Source organism: Rhincodon typus, unplaced genomic scaffold (genome assembly GCF_021869965.1).
Source record: "Rhincodon typus isolate 14 unplaced genomic scaffold, sRhiTyp1.1 hic_rhity00016100, whole genome shotgun sequence".
Lineage (NCBI taxonomy): Eukaryota > Metazoa > Chordata > Chondrichthyes > Orectolobiformes > Rhincodontidae > Rhincodon > Rhincodon typus.
This window is the reverse complement of record NW_025981738.1, coordinates 2,144-5,229: the sequence shown is the minus strand read 5'-3', so window position 1 is coordinate 5,229 and position 3,086 is coordinate 2,144. Positions and strand designations below refer to the sequence as shown.

At 45.1% G+C, this 3,086-nt stretch overlaps 1 long non-coding RNA gene across 1 annotated transcript; it reads right to left on the bottom strand.

Moving 5' to 3' along the window:
- Positions 1 to 1,140: 1,140 nt before the first annotated feature.
- Positions 1,141 to 1,685, bottom strand: LOC125482731. Its single transcript, XR_007261733.1, has 3 exons — positions 1,524 to 1,685; positions 1,351 to 1,448; positions 1,141 to 1,271 (listed from the first exon to the last, which is right to left on the bottom strand). It is a non-coding gene; the product is annotated as an uncharacterized LOC125482731 (long non-coding RNA).
- Between the last annotated feature and the right edge of the window lie 1,401 nt (positions 1,686 to 3,086).

The window sequence follows — 3,086 nt, the reverse complement described above, 5'->3', positions numbered from 1 at the left end:
CAGAGGGAGAGCAAACCTCAGCACTGCAGTGCAGGTAAACCTAGGAAAGAATTTACACCCAACTGAGCATTTTGTAGCTGGATCCCCAGGTTATAATACAGAGAACCAGCAAGAGGATTTCATGAGGTTGGTCTCAATTCCATCAGTTTGGTTACTTGTCCAGAGAGGGGCTGCTCAGACACTCCATCCAAGAAAACAAAGGTCTTCACTTCAAACCGCTTGTGATGCTTTGGGAACTGCAGGCCAGAAGAGGCATCTACTGGGTGTAGGACAGTCAGGTAGTCATCACCCCCATAGGGGCACCTGAAAACAGGAGGTGGTCAGTTGCTGAAGAGTTTCAGACCATCCCAGAAATAAGTCTTTTAAAGAAAAAACAAAAAAGCTCGAAAGTTTGAAACAATCATTGAAATCAATTTTGAAAGTCTATGGGGTGGGGGAAGCCAGGATAGCATGAGGAAATTACAATTGCCAAGGAAGAGGATACCAAGCAAAAGTCATGTCAATGGTCCCAGGTAGTAATTGGACCTCATCTTTAGGTTTGAAGATGAACATGTTTGCTTTTAGACTGTTCTGAAGTCCCAGCATTTTGCAAACTGATGGCAAAGGCAAGAGAAACCAGTAGGCCTGTTAGCCCTGAGAATGCACTGAAAGATTACACAGTCCTTAATTGTAGTCCACATGATTGAGGAAATAGCATTTGTGATTGGAGGAAACATGAAGCAGAATTGATGGAGGGCACCCTGTGGTTGCCTACAGGGTTTTCTAGAAAATATTTGACAAGGTGTCACATTAGAAAGGTGACAGTGATATCAGACACCTTGTGGTGCAGGGGGAATGTTGCTGAGATCAATGCTTGGCCATCTTACCACCAGGTATGGATGGTTTAAGGAGTGGGGCCTTTCAGTCATTGCAGTGAGGATTGATTTAATCTTCAGAATGAGGACTTCAAAGTGAATGTTGAAGAAATGCTGCTCGAGAGTGAGTGTCTTGAAGTGGGAAGAGTTTAACAACAGGCTTGATTTTAAGATGGGCAGCTGTTTATTAGTCTATTGTAATGAGTCACAAACCAACCTAGATTGAAATAAGAGGCACAGAGGGCCCAAAGAGCTGACACTTACTGTGGCTCAGGCCCAGGCCCACAAATCTGACACTGTTCAGTCAAAATATCCTCTTAAATCCATGCAGTTCAAGGCTGGGCTTTCCATTCAGAGTCCTTACCCATCCACCAGGAGACTGCAAGCCAGCCTCATGCTCCCCCTTGTACTTGCAGGCTGTCAAGAGACAGAGGTGGTGGAGTTTCAGTCAGTAACCTGGTCCCTCTACATAACAACAAACCCCCTGCCCTCTCACCTGAAGGTGCTGTCCCTGGTTATTGAGCCCTGTGGCCCTGTCTGAATCATCCTCTTCCCCAAGATGTCGGTTTCATACGCAAAGCTTCCAGTCTCCTCCTGCAATGGAGGACACTGTTTAATAGGGAGCTGGCCCATTCAAAGGGACAGAAAGCCAGACCCTCCAATACTCACCTGCTGGGGTTGAACCACAAGAGGTAATTGGGAAGCGGAAGGCTACAAGTTCCTTTGATGAGCTTAGGCCTGCACTCAGCTTCTTGTCCATCTTTCATGTACAGATGACAGGTTGAGGGTAGGATGGGTCAGGTTCCTGGTAATTGCTAGAATGAACTGGCCATCTGCTGTACACACGACAAAGAGAAAGAGAAAAAAGTTCAGTTTCCCCATTGGTTGTCGTGGCCTCCAGTCATTGACTGAAGGATCAAGAGTCAAAGACCCAGAATCAGTCATAGCTTTAACAGTTATGCTACCTCGAGTCTGGTCTGGATTGTTATATTTCCAAGAGAAAAAAGGCAAATAATCTGACTTTTCAAACTGAAAAAGCATCCTTGAGGTACTCTAGGAGCCATGTGACCACCAAATAGAATTTGCAGGCCGGTGGCCATTCTCAAAAGGGAAGAGAGAAGCATTTAGTATTCAGTTTACCCAGTAATATCATAATAGATCCTCCTAAAGGGAAGAATCAGAAATTTAAGAACAAAAAAGGCACAGGATTCCAAAGTTAGAAGTCAAAAGTTGAAGCAAAACATGTTGAGGAATATAGATGCATTTGTAGAGAGGGATAGCAAGGGCAGGATGTGTTTGAATGTCAGTTGCTTGGGCACAAGGTCCAGTAGCAGTGTCTGGAACTGACAGTGAACAGTGTCAGCCTGTCCATCATAGCTCCTAACCCTGGGGCAGATGCAGATACAGCTGTTTTGGCTGGGGGCGGGCAGGGTGCAATATCAGTGTGTGGGGGATGAAGAGACAAAGAATGTTCATCAGGGGGTAAGGAAAGAAAGCATGAATTATGTTGAGGATCACCACACATGAATGAGTGTAGGTGCAGGCTGACTGACCTGCATGGCCAACTATCCAAATAACTGGGAATTGGGAAACACAGTGTGCACATTTAGGGAAATCTCTAGGAGAGCTGACCCAGCTACAGACCTGCAGTACCCAACCAGATCACATCTGTAGCGACAACAGTTCCTACACCTATTCAGTCCACCCAAGGGAAGAAACTTCCAGCTATTCAACTAGCAAAGCTATTACACAAATTCAAATTAAATCTTCAAGCAAGTAACAGACTGATCCAGGAAGCATACAGCCAATTGTGTAAGCAAATCTTCACCTTGTCCTTTAGGCAAAAGCTGGATATGGTTGAAATTGAAACAAGAGCCAAACTAAACGCAGAACACTGCCTCTCGTGTCATTGTGACAGGTGCTGGAGAAGTGACACTCAGAATGGTGCTTGATTAAACCATGGGCACAAAACAGTCAAGTGTAAGAATCACATTGCTGGCTGAAAAGGTGTTTAGTAACAACTCTCTACTGTCAGGAGTAGAGCTGAAAGGTTACAGGAAGCAAGGGACTGTTTCAGTACAACAGCTTGGTCAGCAGCAGTAGACCATTCCAGTGTTACTGGCTGTAATGTCAGTTAGAGAGAATATGGAAAGTGGGGTGGGGGTTAAAAGGGAAAGAAGAAACATTTATGCCCTACATCGAACTTCACCCAAGAGGCGGCAATCCAGTTGG